At 44.5% G+C, this 16,419-nt stretch overlaps 1 protein-coding gene across 4 annotated transcripts in view; it reads left to right on the top strand.

Moving 5' to 3' along the window:
• The window catches only part of EEPD1 (endonuclease/exonuclease/phosphatase family domain containing 1), a 287,236-nt gene that overhangs the window by 161,598 nt on the left and 109,219 nt on the right, over positions 1-16,419 (top strand). The gene's annotated exons all lie outside the window — the stretch shown is intronic.

Below are 16,419 nucleotides of genomic sequence, written 5' to 3' on the forward strand. Positions count from 1 at the left end.
CAGTGTTGTGGTTAGATCCTGGGAGCTGTGGTTGGCACCATCCCCTGATGTTGGGTTTATTCCTGGGTGGGAGGCCAGCAGGCAAGTGCTGGTGATGTCACTTGGGAGCTCCCTATTCCCTTCTGGAGAAGCTTCTGGGCCTCCCTGTAGACTGCAGACTTGTATCCAATCTAACTAAATTCTTCTGTATTTTGCACAGTTGTATAGCTACACCTTTTGCTGCCCAAACCATAGGGAAGATGGGAGTCCTCAGTTCTGGTTCTAGTTTACCCAGATGACTTGGAGCCAACAAGGAAATCTTTCAAAATACCCTTTTTTTACTCTCTCTGAAGTAAGTAGGCTTCAATCATACTTCTTCTAGCTGGTGGCCCCCATACAAAACTTTTTTGGGCAAAATATTGATAGTACTTATTTATCAAGAATTTGGGGGAATTTAAAAGCCCTGTACATACTGTTCTGGTGTCTCCAGAGAAATATATCCAATTAAGAAAGGAGAGGCAGGAGAGAAATGGTTTGAGAACTTCCACTAAGGTACAGAGGTTCTATTGTTCATTGATTACCCTGCACAGGGCTGCTGAGCTCCAGCGCCCCACCCCCTGCAGCCTACTCCAGGCCTTCCAGTGTGACTCGTAGGTGCCGGAAGAGATTTCCCTGGGACTGCTCCCCTCCCTTGCCATCACTCACTGGCTCTGATGAAAGAAGAATTAAAATGTTCAGTTTCTCTGGTGGTCAAATAAATGTAAATTTAAACAGCTTAATTAGACCTTTTCCACCTATTGGATTAGGGAGTTTTTATATAAATTATACAGGGCAAGGAAGCAGGTCATACCACTGCTAGTGGAAGTCTAAGTCTGCAAAGCAGTTTTGCAACGGTTATTTAAAATCTTAAAAATACACATAGTCCTTGACCTCCTGGAAATTTATTGTTGGAAACAGTTAAAGTTATACAGAAAGTAGTATGTTCAGAATTGTTCACAAAAGTGATAGTTAGAACAGTAAAAAGTTTGAAACACCTGCTGGGGTGGAAAAATTTTTATTCTACCCTTCTAGGTTCTTTGGCTGATCTAATAATTAAATTGACATAAGATGGAGTAATAGGAGAAAAACAAATTTTTAATTTCATACCTCTGAGAGCCTCATAAAAATACGAGACCCAAGGGCAAGTCGGGCGGTTGAGGCTTATATGCAGTCCTGAGCTAAGGAATGGGCAAAGGGCCTGGGCTTTCAAAGGGGAGGAGGGTGATTTACAGTACAGTAGATGCAGGACGAGAGCAGATGTTTGATAATTAGCTGTTTGCTCTGCCATATCGATGGGTCGTTCACATAGAAAGGTATCTCTGGTAATAGCTCTCTTTCTGGGCCAGGCTCCGTATCTAAATTGTTTATGGTAGTTAAGGGAGAGGTAAAAAGATTTTCTTGAATCTGCTGAGTCTTGATTGCCTTTAGCTCAAAACAATCCGCGGTCCAAAGTGGCACACTGTGGGGCAACCTATTCTGCTCCCTGTCATAGATTTGATGTCCAACAAAGATTATTAAATATAGCATATATCGGGTGCCTGGGTGGCTCAGTTGGTTAAGTGACTGCCTTCGGCTCAGGTCATGATCCTGGAGTCCCAGGATCGAGTCCTGCATCGGGCTCCCTGCTCAGCAGGGAGTCTGCTTCTCCCTCTGACCCTCCCTTCTCTCATGTGCTCTCTCTCATTCTCTCTCTCTCTCAAATAAATAAATAAAATCTAAAAAAAAAAATATATAGCATATATCTATATTTATATCTCTTTATTTATCTCCATTAAAATTACATCAAATAGGGGTGCCTGGGTGGCCCAGTTGCTTAAGTGTCTTCCTTCAGCTCAGGTCATGATCCCAGGGTCCTGGGATCGAGCCCCACATCGGGCTCCCTGCTCAGCGGGGAGCCTGTTTCTCCCTCTGCCCCTCCCCCTGCTTGTGCTCTCTCTCTCTGACAAATAAATAAGATCTTTAAAAAAAATAAAATAAAATTACATCAAATAATACTTAATGACATGGAATCATGCCAATTAATAACGACAATAGTTTATAACATAATGGTAACTTAAAAGTAATAGAAACAGCATGTACAATATAATTCCAATTTTACGAAATGCATATATTCTTCTTTTTCGAGTCTAAAATGATATAGATGAAGTTATTAATGATAATTCCTGGGTGGCAGGATTATGGTCAATGTTTCTTTGTCTGTCTCTCTCTCTTTCTGTATTTTCTAAATTTTCTCAAATAAATATGTGCTTTCCAAATGACTTCTTTAAAAATAAAAAAATAAAAGATTCGTGTGAAATATGGCCTCATAATTGCTGCTTTAAACAACTCCCTGCCCAGAGAATCTTACTGGCTGGTTTGCATTATAAAGAGAAATGAATGTTTGCTTTTTAAGCTGATTAATGAGGCCGTTCCTTCTGACAAAACCCAGGAGTGAATTTTGTCTGGTCTAAAAGGAAGAGAAGCCTAGCTAAGAGGTGAAAGGTCAACATTGAAGCCAGATGAAAAATTTTGGCTGGAGCATTAAGTTGGAATCACAGACCCTGCATTGTGTTAGATAACTTTCTCATTTCCAGTATGTTCTTGAAAGTGGAAATTTTTTTCTCTTACACATTCAGTTAATCACTCTTTCTTTCCCAGTCACTAAGTTCTTAAGAAGGGGCCCAGGGCATAGTTGAAAGCAGCAGCAATAAGCCTCCTTGGGCATACATGGCACGCTGGGGGTGACTAAGATGTGGGCAGTGGGCTGAAGGGGCCACAAGAAGAGCCAGGCTCATTTGGTTTTGAAGTGTGCCTGGAGGAAGCATTTACACTGAGTACTGTGTAAAAATATCGCTCTTTTCTCGGCTGAAAATATGTGATCACATGTAAAGTTGAGCTTTAGAAATATTCATTTCGTGGTGGCTTGATGGAGACATTAAAAGGTAGAAGAGTTGAAGCTGGAGGGGAAGAATGGCGATTTAGTCCAGGTGAAGAGGGGCTTTGGCTAATGAAGGCTTCCGGGAGAACCTTGAGAAAGGCCTGGAGGACAAGCGTTCATACTGGTGGCTCTTCAGTAGAGCTCCAGGGTGGGCTCTCACACTGGAGTCTAGGAGTCTGCAGGGAGTGGTTCAGTTGAGAACGAGAGGAATTACTTTGAAGCCAGCCTTTGTGTGAAATACGAGACAAATCACTGGGCTGCAGCTTACTTTGAAATGCTTTAAACAAAAAAAAAAAAGAAAAGAAAAAGATGGGTAGGTGGGTGGTTAGGACGGATGTATGATAAAACAAATAGCGTGAAATGCTAATGATTATAGAATGTGGGTGGTAGGTGTGTGTTTACTGCAGAGTTCTCTGAATTTTCCTGAAGGTTTGAAAATTTTCATAATGAAAATATCAGGAGCAAAAAGAGCAATGAGTTGGCAAAACCTAAACTTGTGGACATTTACAGAAAAAACTAGGTAACAAGGAATCCCCCATGAGTCCCCAAAGCACAAAAAGGGTGGGGACCAAATAAAATGCCCAAACCCATAATTATTGACATGATAGCTGGCCAGCACTCATTTAAAAAACAAAAGTGTGTGTGTGTGTGTGTGTGTGTGTGTGTATGTGTGTGTGTGTGTGTGTGTGTGTGTGTGTTGCTTGCTTCCATTCTCACAGGATTGGATGCACATAAGGAAATACATATAATGCAAAAGATTAAAATGTTGGAAGGAAGCTTTGTGGATGGAAAGGGGAGACAGGAAGAAAAGACAGGATCACCCCTCGAAGTACATCCCATGTAGTTCTGAAGGAACTGCTAGGGGAAGACCATAGGAAAGTGGAGATGTAGTGGGGAAGAGGGTCAAGCTATAGTCTTTACCCCTTTCCAGGTGAGGTCATGCAGGATGGGGACACTGTCCCCACAGTACATAAAAAAACGTACTTGATTTGGTTATTTCTTTTACCTCCCCCAATGAAAGACAAGGAGCAACCAAAGAGGGTTTAGGAAAGGCCAACTGGGAAGGAGTGTGGTGAAAAATATTTCTTCCTGAAGGAAAAATTATCTTCAGAAAATATCTGCAGCATTTTCTGATTCGTATTGGGCAGATAGCTCTTCTTGGGTGAAAGTGTGTTGAAAAAAATTAAGGAGAAAGGTATGAGTTCCAAGAAGTCCCCAGTTTCCTTGGATTAGAGAAGGAACAGTACCAGTTTGAGAGCCCCCTTGGTTTAGGGACATCTGGGCCTGCATCTCATCATAACCACTTGGAGTGACCAACCAGAACCTTATCCAAGTTCTAAGCCTCCATCATTAACCAGTTGGATGTGACACCAGGGTGGGAATTTGGAATGAAATCAAGAGGTGCCAGTCAGGGCCCTGAGCCCTGGGTTTGAATGATGGCTTCGCTCTTGCTATGCAGCGTAGCCCCACTGTTGTCCTCTCTAAAGCAGCACTAATGACACCGGGTCTGTGTGATGGGCAGCAAAATGGAGACGTTTGTGGTACTGTGCTTAGCGCAGTACCTGACTTCTGGAAGACACTCCGTTAATGGCATCCTCTTTCTCCTGTTCATTGGTTCTGTCTGCATTGCAGATGGCAGGCTGAGAAGAAGTTTTTTCCCTTCTCCTTTACTCCTCTGCCCTGATAATGAACCTCTAGCTGTACCTCAATTCTTTTTTTTTTTATTAACATATAATATTATTTGTTTCAGGGGTACAGGTCTGTGATTCAACAGTCATACACAATTCACAGCGCTCACCATAGCACATACCTTCCCCAATGTCCATCACCCAGCCACCCCATCCCTCCCACCCCCTCCCCTCCAGCAACCCTCAGTTTGTTTCCTGAGATTAAGAGTCTCTTAAGGTTTGTCTCCCTCTCTGGTTTCATCTTGTTTCATTTTTCCCTCCCTTCCCCTATGATCCTCTGTCTTGTTTCTCAAATTTCTCATATCAGTGAGATCATATCTCAATTCTTAAAGAAATAATAAAAGTAGTTGATAATTTTTCTCTGTTTGATGGAAGAGCTTCACCCTTCAATTTAAAATAACTTGATACTTAATTTCTTTTCAACATTTTATGCAGTTTTATCTTTGAGGGAGTTGTAGTCTTTACCTTTCTGTAAAGAGACTTGCATTCCGTATGAATGGCACAGCTCTGAATGAGTTTAAGAACCAATTCTGTAGTAGATGTTTTGCCTATTTATCTGCGTATCTTTTTGTTTTAGTTTAGAGGATGAAGGAGAACAAAATTATGTGGTATACTCATCCAGAAGAGTTATAGCATTCTTTGTACATCTTTGAGGGAGAATGGCGTGGATTGATCTGGAATTAAAGTGCTAACTATTAAAGAATTTAATCATATTATTAAAAAAATAATAATAGGGACACTGCAAGTTCTAACGTCAGTGTTAGAAGGCCTGGCATTATGATCTTAGCAACTCCAGATGTATAGCAACATTTCTAGGTTGTTGATCAATCATTTAGAACTTGTTTAGGTGACTAAAATACCAGATTTTTAGGAATAAAAGCTTTATATTCTTATCAGTTCTAAGGAAGATGAGAATTGTGTACCAGGCCATCTCTATATCAATTCAGATAAATATTAATAGCTATCACTTACGGAGCACCTACTATATACTAGAAGGTAATATTCTACAATAAGTGCCATTTCATTGAATCCTTATGATGACCCTTTTAAATAGTTAGAATCATTATCCTGATTTTACAGATGGGAAAATCCAGTCTCTGAACCAATGTCATGTCATGGGATAAGCGTTCCTAACTTCCTCACAGCACCCTGGCCGCTTACTACTCCTTCACCCTGCTTTAATTTTTACAAATTCATCACCACTGGCCACATTACATAATTGTATAATTTATTATATATTCAATTTGTAATTAATAGAAATATTGATTTGTTGCAGATCCCCCCTCACCAGTGGTGTGCCGGAGCTGGTGTGAAGTGGCACGTCTCTTCCCATCTCTGTGTTTAGTCACATCAAGTTGGTGGCTTGAAATGGGCCATCATGGGAGTATTTCCACCATGGAAGTTGGCAAATGCTACAGCTCCCCCGTCCCCACTTCCCTAGGGCTGGTGGTTAAACAGATGCTAGCAGACCACTGCTTCCTACCCCTCTTCAGAATGGAAGCTTCGTGAGAGTCAAGATTTTGTTTTGTTCATTGCTCTCTCTCGGGTGCCATATGCCTGGCACATAGTAGCTGCTCAGGGAATATTTGTTGCATGAGTACAAAGTGGCCTGCGCTTTTAAATCATACAGACCTGGGTGCAATTCCCTGCCCTTGTGTGGGTTTTTCACAAGACACTCAATCTCTCTGAAGCTGAAAAATAGGAGTTGATATCCTTGACTCTTCAGCAGAGAGTAAAATATCGCAAAGCCAGGAGGAAGAAAAACAAATATTGTAGCATACAAATCACCGAATCAGTCCCTGAATACGCTTTAGCTTTGGAATCTGCAGTTTGTTACAGCTGTGTCTACGAGGAGAAACTTTGAGGTGTAAGTAAAATAATGTCAGAAAGGCTTAGTGCAGTACCTGACTTCTGGAAGACACTCCGTTAATGGCATCCTCTTTCTCCTGTTCATTGGTTCTGTCTGCATTTCAGTCTGTTCCTGTATCTTTTCTTCCAAATTCCCCATGAATAAAATTGCCCAGTGGACTGGAGCTTTATCTCCTGCAGTTAAACCAGGCTATTAACTTTCTAATGGGCTTTCCTGTGGGGCCCCAGACCTTAGATTAGGTTAAATGTTTCAGCCTTTTAGAAAGTGGCATGAAGTAGGCAGTTTGCTGCTGAGAAAAAAAGTGCAGGTGTGGGAAAGTGATTCCTCATCTCTAGTTGGGAGCCAACCTCACTTCCACTGTTAGCTTGTCCAGTCTTGGGTCTGACCATCTTCAGCTGTTTTCAGTGAGTCAGGCTTCCTCACTTCTGGTCATGCCCCTGGTTTGTGCTTGAAGTGATTTCTTGAAGGTCCCATCCTGATTCTACCCTGTGGGCACCCTGCCAGGTGCTCAGCAGCCCTGAGGCCTGACGCCCTGGGAGCCCTGAAGGGTCAGATCGAACGGAGGGAAGTGGATTCCCTTGTGGATACTATTCCCCACATGGAGGATGAAGAGCCCTGAAGTTTGAGGAGGAGCCAGTCTTTCCATTTATTGAACAAGCCAGTCGCTAAAAACAAGAGACCGGACATTACCCTGCCCTTCAGAGACCCCATCTCTGGAAGGTTTGGCTCAGATACCCATGATGAGGCAGAAAAATAACAAAACCTGGCAGGCCAGCAAAAACGGAGAAGAAATGACAAATGGTGGAACCTTGGAGGTGTCAACAGGTGACAGTGATGAGGAGGACAGCACAGGGCTCGGGGAGCCTACCCAGGGTGTTGCTCATGACACAGAGGGCCACCAGGAGGAGACCCCACCTCACCACCACCCCCTTCAACCCCTGCCTGAAAAACAGGGAGAAAGCAATTTACACCCTTTTCATCATTCGTTCCTGACTCATGCACTCAAAGCAAATTCCAGCTGGTTAGTTTTCTTTTCTATCCTCAGCTACTAGCTTCAGCTACTAGCCTTTAGCTGGTTCATCTTTCTTTTCTATCCTCAGCTACTAGCTTCAGCTACTAGCCTTTAGCTGGTTCGTCTTTCTTTTCTATCCTCAGCTACTAGCCTCGGATGTGGGCCCTTCCTCATAGGGCCGTCTCTTTGGGTTTTTTCCCCATTGCCAAGTAGAGAAAAAAACATCAGACTATAACCAGATGGGAAATAGGGGGAAACTGGCATGATTTCAGTGCATTCTAGTAAATCTCCTCCCCAAAAGCAAAGTGCCACAAGTGGGGTGCCCTGGCAGCTGTGCATGTTGGGAGACAGGATGCATTCTCTCTTGAGTTGATTGAGAGCCTCTGAGGAGGAGGTGAACCTCACTAGAGCAAAGGTTCCAAGTTGGCCAGGAGCTGTGCCCTCAGCCAGTCCCCTCCCATAGCAGGTCTGAGAAGAAGATCCATCCTTTATGTAGGTGAGCAGAAAACAGAACCATTGTCAGTCTGCTCATAATGTCTGTTGAAAATCAACCATTGGTCAGGACAAACCTTTTCTTATTTAAGATGAATAAAACAAAAATAAAAGACTTTGTGGAAAATCCTGCAGAACAAAGTAAAAGCAGCAGCTTCTGAAGACCCAGAAAATCATCTATAGCAGGTAGTAAAAGAGGATGTGGGGGAAATGTGTGGCATCATCCGCATACTACAAAAAGACATGGCCTCTCTGGAACAGGGACAGAAAAACATAAGGAAAGAATGGGTTGGTAGGAAAAGGCAACAGAAATAAAATTGTAAAAAGAGATGCAGTGAATTAGGAAAGGTTTTGAGGAAACAGAATTCCGCAACAGAACTAAAACCCAAATTAGCAGGAGTATAAAGAGTATTAATGTGTGGTAGGCTGAAAAATGGCCCCGAAAAGATATCCGTAGTCTAATCCCTAGAACTTGTAAACATTATGACCTTATATGGCAAAAAAAAAGACATAGCAGATGTGATTAAGCTAAGGACCTGGAAAGATGGGGGAGGCTATACTGAATTGTCCTAAGTGCAATCTCAGGTGTCCTTATGAGACAAGTAGGGCGAGATTTGCTAGAAGAGAAGGCGCTGTGATCCCGGAGACGGAGACACGACGCGGGATGCTGGCAGCCACTGGCAGCTGGAAGAGGCAAAGAGAGAGGGAAGGAGGGGAGGGGCAGAGGGAGAGAAAGAATCTCCAGCAGACTCCCTGCTGAGCATGGAGCCAAATGTGGGGCTCGATCACATTCCCCTCTAGAGCCTACAGACGGAGTGGGGTGGTCCCAACACCTTGATTTCCGCTCAGTAATATTGATTGGAGATTTCTGGCCTCCAGAACGGTGAGAGAATGAATATGTGTTGGGTTAAGTCGCCAATTTTGTGATAATTTGTGAGAGCAGCCCCAGAAAACTAGCACAAATGCTATGGGAAATCCAATCAGTGATGTGAGTAGAGGGGAAGAAAAAAACCAACCTTGAGAAATGGTTCTGGAAAATACAAGGAAGAAAGAGAAAAATAAGAGACAAGGTTATAGATGTGGAAGACAGAACAGACAGTCCCTATTCAGATTATTGGTGTTGGTGATTACTGGGATCAGTGCTCCGGCGTCAGCTACCTCCCTGAGCTGTGGAGAGATTGGGTCTGAGTATAAGGTACTCGCTCACCATGTTCTGAACGCTATCAGCAAAAAGAGGCCCACATGTGGGCATAGCCTGGGAAACATAGACAATAACAAGGACAAAAGGGGGGAAAATGCATGAGAATCCAAGCAGAGAAAAGAATAACAAAAATCAGGTTGACTTTAGGCTTGTTCTCTTTAACAGAGTCTATGTCTATAGAAGCTGTTGGAAGATTAGAACACCTGGGAGTTTTGTGTTGTCTTGTCTTTAATTCAGATATGTTCCTAGGCCCTGTATCACTCCTCCCTAGGTGGGGTCTGGAAATCTGACACATTAAAAATTCTTCTGATTATCAAGTAAGTTGGCAAGCCAACTCTGAAGTTTTAGGGGTTATCTTGTAACCCAGCAATTTCACACTCAGCTGAGTTGTCTTTGTGTATGAGGCCAATCAGAAAGACATTCTCGAACATGCAGGGGCTTGGGAAAACATATGAACGTGCTCCTTACTTTAAAGCTTGTTTTAAAGATATGTTGTAGAAGTTCAAAAGATAAGACAAAATATTGCTCAAGAAGAGGTAGCACAGGGGCACCTGGGTGGCTCAGTCAGTTAATCATCTGACTCTTGGTTTCTGCTTGGGTCATGAGATCGAGCCCCTCGTTGGGCTCCATGCTCAGCGGGGAGTCTGCTGGAGAGTCTTTCTCTCCCTCTGCCCCTCCCCACCTTTCTCTCTCTAAAAAAAAAGAAGGAGAAGAGGTAGCACAAGCCCTGGAATCAGTAGAACTAGCAACGTGTTATGTTAAGTTTGGTAATCAAGCAAACAGGAGTGTCAGAGATTGTCCTTAAGACGAGCCATAGAATGGAGCAACAACAATGGGACTATACTCTGGATCTAAACTGTAAGGTATTGTTAATGGAGATCAAAAAGGGAAGGGGAGATAAAGGTTTGTTGTGCTGCTTGCCTGGAAATAGGTTGGTAGAACAAAAAGTTGTTGCTTTCTTTATTCTGATTTTTAGAGAAGTGTTAATAGTTAAGAAAGGCCCTGAATAATATTAATACCAATATCCACCGTTGACAGTGGTTTACTCTGAGCTAAACAACGTGCTAAGTACTTCCCCTGTGTCATCTATGGCCAAGGTCACAGGGGTGGATGCCAGATCCCTTCCCTGTCTCCCACCTGCTATTCTTAAAGTTCTTAAGATCCGGCGACCAGTAGGTGGGACAGCTTGAACCCAGGCCGCCTGACGGCAAAGCCCTCCCCTAATCCCCCTATACTAATGTGAAAACTTAAAGGTACACACTGGGAGATCAAAAAAAAAAAAAAAAGAAAAGAAAAAGAAAAAAAAAGTTGTAGAACTACCCAAACCCTGGGAAATAGAAAAGCATCGTAAAATAGACCAAAAAAGACTATGAATAGATTTTAAAAAGCAGGAAATGTACAGGGTACTTCCTTTAACTTCAGTACATTAGAATCATAGAAAATGCAAAACTATACAATTTAAAACCCAATTACTTAGAGATAGAAAAATACAATCCAAAGAACTGTGGACTGGGGTGCCTGGGTGGCCCAGTCGTTAAGCGTCTGCCTTTGGCTCGGGTCATGATCCCGGGCTCCTGGGATTGAGCCCTGCATCGGGCTCCCTGCTCCGCGGGAAGCCTGCTTCTCCCTCTCCCACTCCCCCTGCTTGTGTTCCCTCTCTTGCTCTCTCTCTGTCAAATAAATAAATAAAATCTTTAAAACAAAAACAAAAACAAAAAAAAACAAAGAACTGTGGACTCCAATAAGAGACCAAAATAGCAGCTTCAGACTTGGTGGTAGGTAACAAGAAGGCTACATAATGAAATTTGAAACAAGGACGAATATTTACATAGAGAATGAATTTTTATTCATGGCTTATATATATAAGAAACCTGACTCAAGAAGGTAAATCTCTAAAGAAAACAATGGGAACTTGGAGAATGGAATTAAGGTAAATGTTGACCTGCTTAATTAGAAAAAAAAAATGGTAGACTTGATAAATCCTGGACCTAATTTTTTCAGAGGACCAACAGAGTAGACTGATTTCTCACAAATCTAATTTTTTTAAATGAGAAAAAATATCTACACACATTAAAGAACGAGGAAGAGGACATAACCACAGAAGCAGAGGTTGCTTTTAAGTTAAAAGTGATCACTAGTACCATTCTGTGCTCAAACTTTGAAAATCTGAATGGATTGGGCAATTTTCTAAGAAATTTCTAAGAAATGGAAATTACCGTAATTGATTCAAGCAGTTGAAAACCTGAATAGAACAAAAACCATGGGACTGTCATCAAGAGAAGTTTCCTGCCCACTGTTTGGCACACTAGTTTTCTCTAACCTGCCAAGAACAGCCACCCAAGCTAAATTCCATGCAGATTGTTCTGGTGCTGATGTTGTAGTTCAGCACTTGGCTTTGGGAAGGAAGGATGAGATGGCGAGCGTGTGTTTGGCAGCAATGGGATGAGATGCTGAAGAGGACACGTCTGAGAAAAGCAGTGCCTTCCCTGGGAGCCTGCCTTCTCTCTGAGGTGTGCGTGCTCACTAACATCTGGAGGCTGATGTCCGCTGTGTTTTCCCAGCCCCGAGCTAATGGTGAAGAAAATACAGCCTCAGGGAAAACAAGTCTATATTTAACATCCATGGCATCTTCTAAAATTTGTTGATAAAGAAAGAACTCTTCCTTCCTTTGTTCAGGGGAAGTTAATGTGGAGCTTTCCTTCAAAGAGAAAGGAGAAGCATCCAGACAAGAGGGTTGACCTAGTTTCTGAATTCGACTTTTGTGAAATGTCCTGGGTGGCCCCATGTCCTGCATGGGGACGTACGGATAGTCATTGTCGCCTGTGGCTGCTGCCTGTGATTCTATCTTCTCTCCAAATTCTGCTCTTGGGCGCCCTGTCCCTTGCTGGAAGGCTGTCTGCCGTGTCCCCTCTGCCAGGTCTCTGCTGCTCTTGAGGAGATTCAGATCTTGTCCACTGAGGACGCAGGTGGAAACCCCTCCCTCACTTGCCTGGTTCCCAGGCCCGGAGATAGTTTGGGCTGGTATGCTGGGTGCAGAGCTCGGGTCACGCTGACTCCACTCTTGTCCCCCACTCATACCCCACCCCACATTCACACCAAGCTGTTTATACGTCTATTGGGCATCTTCTGGATCTTGGGCTTTCGATGACACCACTACCCTAACTTATCACTAGCTACTCCTTACCCTCAAGATACAGTTCAAACTCCTTCATATGGCTTAACAAACCCTCTAAGCAGGCCTGGCCCCACTTGTTTCTGCAGAATAATCCTTTAGTACCTACCCTACCCTCCAGACACTCCTGTGGTCCCTGGTCTGTGTTTAGCTTCAGGGCGGGCGGGGGGGTGTCATGTTCACTCTACCCCCTGATTCCTTTGCTCATGCTTTTCCTCCCACTCAGTCTCTCTTCCTTGCAAGCCCGTAGGCGTCAGCCTTGAAGTCACTTCCCACGGAGCCTGCCAGCTTTGTGGAAGACCTTCCAAACAGCCTCATGGCACCCTGTGTTTGCCTCTTGAGAGTACATCCCGTGGCTGATGTATGTACCTGGTTCCTCCATTAGACTCAGAAGTTTGAAGGCAGAGGCTGTGTTTGCTCATCACTGTGTCCCCAGTGCCCAGTAGTGCCTGGTGCATAATGCATAACCTGTAAATATTTTATCCATGCAGTGAATGGATGGCTCTGCCATGTTATATACACATCCTTTATGCATTTACCGAGTGCTGCTATGTCTCATGCACTATAATGTGTCACTTCATGAGTGCAGGGGAAACTCAGTGCCAGAATCCTCAGAAAAAGGGAGCTGAAGTGAACTCTTGACTCCGGTGCTCCTTTAGGCTATCATCTGTTTGGGCCACATGAGTTCCTGCATAGTTGGGAGTTTGGCCTCTAAGTGTTTTTGCAGCACCCATACAGCTATCTTCCTCTTATCTGCCTCTTTTCTGCCTTTTCAGGGGCCATTAAGGTTCAGTCTGCAGCTCTGAGCCACCCCAGACTGCAGGGGGGGTGGGCCTCCAGCTTCTGTCTCTTCAACTTTGCTGCTTTTCTTCCCTGCTTTCAGTGTCTGCCTGGCCCTTTCCCCATCGCCACCTCTACTTCCTTGATAGACCTCGCTCTACCAGGCTCTATCCAGCGGAATAAGACCTCTGCCCTCAACTAGCTCACCTCCTTATAGCTTAGTTAAGCAGACATTAATTGCATGCATCCTCAGTCTACGTAGCCAAGTGTTGTCCACTTCAACTTCAGAACTTGTCCTTAAAGGTGTCATTTTTCTAAGTAAATCACCCCTACCAGCTGCTTTTGTGTTATTTGCCTCTGTTCTCAGTTGAGTGCTGAAAAAGAAATTGCTTGTCATTGAGACTTCTATCTGATGGAAGCTCTGCTGTTTTCAGAGGACGGTGACCAAGCCCCAGGCCACCATAAAGATATGCCATCTTTAGTCCAGCTCTGCCAGGCCACAGAACCCAGAAGGGTCTCAGGGGCACACCCCCCCGGGCACAGGCCCAAGCAGAATCCTAGCCTCGGGGAGGGCAGGGACAGTATGTGTTCATCTCAGTCACCCTGATGCCTGGCAGTTTCTGAAATATGGGAGGCATTCAGTATATATTTGTGGAATTAGCAAAAGGACAGAGGGAGGAAGGGAAGGAGGGAGAGGAGGAGGAAGGGAGTGAGGGAAGGAGGAACAAAACTGACACAGAGATGAGGGCAAGAAATGAGAGGTGTCAACTGGACGATTTGGTGAAGGGGTGTGTTGCTCCTTCTCATATGAGTGACATTTTGTCCCAGGGACTATCAGTATCAGATTAGAAGAATCTGATACCATAAGTACTGAAATAAATACTCCGAACTTGGAGCGTTTCTAATAAGGGAAGAAATAACATTAGGGTAGTTATATAACAAGAAACATCTCCTAGACGCTTAAAGATTATAGCTCTAAGGAGGAAGAAAAACCCCACAGCTCCCTGAAGAAATCCAACGTTACAAGCAGCTGGGGCAGTAACTTCTTATTACCATGCGTTATTTCCATTTTGAAACTCCAGCCATATAGATTTGAGTGTCTTTTCATCTTCCCATCTTTTCTCCCCCTGCCCCTAAAGCAATCTCATCTCGCATTGCTGCATTTGAGTAGTGTGGGAATGCCCCTCTTTTTTTCTGACCCCTCCATATGTTAATACTCTTTGGCATTGGTTTTAGAGCAGATGTTAAATCAGTTTAATGTCTTGTGCCCCCTTGAGTAGATTGGTTGGGTCTCACTGAAGTGTTGAGAAGGATTCTGAAGCTGTGTCTAAGTTACATGGGGGCAAAGTTCATGCATGGGAAGAGGTGGAGAGGGTTGGAGAGTGGCACTAGGCACGCCACGTCCCCATTCAAGAGGAAAGTCAGAGCAGGGAACAGCATCCTTCAGGCTTTGACTTAAATGAGAGTCAATTAATGTCTTCATTTCATTTTCCCTTAGAGCCCAAAACTGGTCGGTTTTTGGCTCACGTTCTACAATGGCTTGCGTGTAATATCTTTGCAAGCAGGGAGAAAAAGAGAGTTGACGATCTCAACAGTGTTTAAACCTTTCCTCTAATCGGTTGATGTCTGATATCCGATCCTGAATCGGACTTCAAGGCCATGGATGGGGGCAGGAATGAGAGACTGCTGAAAAATTTCCCCTGGTAGAACTATTTTCCAGTGGTTATTTCAGAAGCAGTTTAAGCTTCTGAAACTCGAGCTCCACCTGGAAACCCCTAACTGAGCACATAAGTTGCCATCCAAATCGGTGGCCTGGAATTTAGATTCGTGGGGAATCAGAATGTGCTGAGGAGTAGCCAGGAGCATTGACCGGCCACCAGGCACGTCCCATTAATGGCAGGCATGTGCACAGATGCATGCAGTGTGTGTCACTGAGGGAAAACACACACAATCATCTCGTTGGAGGCATTCTTTTTCAGAGGGAGAAACTGAGGCCCGGCCAGTGAGCCAAGCTAGATTGCATCAGCTGTAATACTGACTGGGCCCCGCTAGTCGGTCAGTAAATGTTCCTTGACTACTTTCCATGCGCCATTACAGACCCTGCAAATGGAATGGTGAGAAGACCCTCAAGCCCCCTGCCACAGGGAGCTTCCTTGCTTTTTGGAAGGGACAGACAACAGCACCCCAACAAATCAATGCTTTAAGGGACTAGCAAGTGCACTGAAGAAAATAGTGTGATGATCAGGGACGCTGCTTGACCTCAGTGTCTGGAGAATGCTGCTTGGAGGACGTGGCGTTCACATTTGGCCTGGAATGACACAGTATGCCAGAGTCAGTGTTGTAAAGATCTTGGGCAGGACCCAAGCCAGACGAACAACAAAACCAATGTCCAAGAGATGAAGGAGAGTCAGTGTGGTTGGAGCAGAGGGCGTGCCCAGAGTCCTGTCTTCTGGCTCCGATAGTTGCCGAATTGTTAGTGGTGATGGTAGTGTCTCGTAAGCTTTAAAACTGTTATTGTACTTCCTCGAGTTGCTCTTATGTAAGCCATTGCATTCGGTTGGATGTGCTTGCTTAGTTGTATGGAGAGATTACGAAGAAATCTGTAAGTTAAGGTGAACCTTATCATGAGCAATAACCCCTTTGGAGGGAGGCTCATCAGGTGGGGGGTGGGGACATTTCTGCTCCAGAGAACCATGCAGGTTGGTCGGAGGTAGAGAACGCGGTGTCCAGTGACCATAAACAGATTGGTTCGGTGGGGAGAGAACATCATGCACCATCAACGGCTGACCTGCTTCCTAAACAATCTCAGCGAGCTCTCGTGCTTCCTCCCATGTGTCAGCGAGCTCTCGTGAGGACCATGCTTCCTCCCATGTGCAGATGAATCCAGCCTTGTGTCCACAAACACTTGAAAAGCGGCATGTCCTGAGGGGGAGGATATCTTCCTTGTAAAACCCGCATCCACTTCTGAATTCTCATCTCAGGTGCTGGCTACGGTCCGGGCTCTGGCCCCTAAACTGGAAACTGGCGGGTTGTGTACTCTCCACACCCTGCTCTCCCGTTGGTGCCTTTGCCTCTGCTGCCCCTCTGTGGGTCGCCTTTCTCCCGAGTCAAGGCCAGCCCAGACCCTCCTCCAGGAAGCCTTCCTTGTTCTCTGCCGGGGCCCGTCCACTCGGCACCCTGCATCGTGTTCTGGCTGTGGTCTGACTGCGGCCTCCAAGAGGCTGTGAGCTCCTGGGCAGGGAGCATGTCCCAGTCATTGTGTAGCTTTG

The sequence above is a fragment of the Halichoerus grypus genome, chromosome 12 (assembly GCF_964656455.1).
Source record: "Halichoerus grypus chromosome 12, mHalGry1.hap1.1, whole genome shotgun sequence".
Taxonomy (NCBI): Eukaryota; Metazoa; Chordata; class Mammalia; order Carnivora; family Phocidae; genus Halichoerus; species Halichoerus grypus.